Below are 852 nucleotides of genomic sequence, written 5' to 3'. Positions count from 1 at the left end.
AGGAAGCCCCTATGGTGCCAGGACAGCAAAAAAAAACGACATGGCATACCATTTTGGAAACTAGACTCCTTGAGGAACGTAACAAGGAATAAAGTGAACCTTAATACCCCACAGGTGTTTCACGACTTTTGCATATGTAAAAAAAATAATTTTTTTTTACCAAAAATGCTTGATTTAGCAAAAATTTAACATTTTTAAAAAAGGTAATAGCAGAAAATACCCCCCAACATTTGAAGCCCAATTTCTCCCGATTCAGAAGACACCCAATATGGGGATGAAAAGTGCTCTGCTGGCGCACTACAGGTCTCAGAAGAGAAGGAGTCATATTTGGCTTTTTGGAAGCAAATTTTGCTCTGGGGGCATGCCGCATTTAGGAAGCACCTATGGTGCCAGGACAGAAAAAAAAAAACACATGGCATACCATTTTGGAAACTAGACCCCTTGGGGAACGTAACAAGGGGTAAAGTGAACCTTAATACCCCACAGGTGTTTCACGACTTTTGCATATGTAAAAAAAAAATATTTTTTTTACACTAAAATGCTTGTTTTCCCCCAAATTTTACATTTTTACAAGGGATAATAGCAGAAAATACCCCCCAAAATTTGTAACCCCATCTCTTCTGAGTATGGAAATACCCAATAAGTGGACGTGAAGTGCACTGGGGGCGAACTACAATGCTCAGAAGAGAAGGAGCATCATTGAGCTTTTGGAGAGAGAATTTGGCCATGTGCATTTCCAAAGCCCCCCGTGGTGCCAGAACAGTGGACCCCCCACATGTGACCCCATTTTTAAAACTACACCCCTCACGGAAGGTAATAAGGGGTGCAGGGAGAATTTACACCCCACTGGCA

Source organism: Hyla sarda, unplaced genomic scaffold (genome assembly GCF_029499605.1).
Source record: "Hyla sarda isolate aHylSar1 unplaced genomic scaffold, aHylSar1.hap1 scaffold_1154, whole genome shotgun sequence".
NCBI lineage: Eukaryota > Metazoa > Chordata > Amphibia > Anura > Hylidae > Hyla > Hyla sarda.
Note: the sequence above shows the minus strand (reverse complement) of the source record.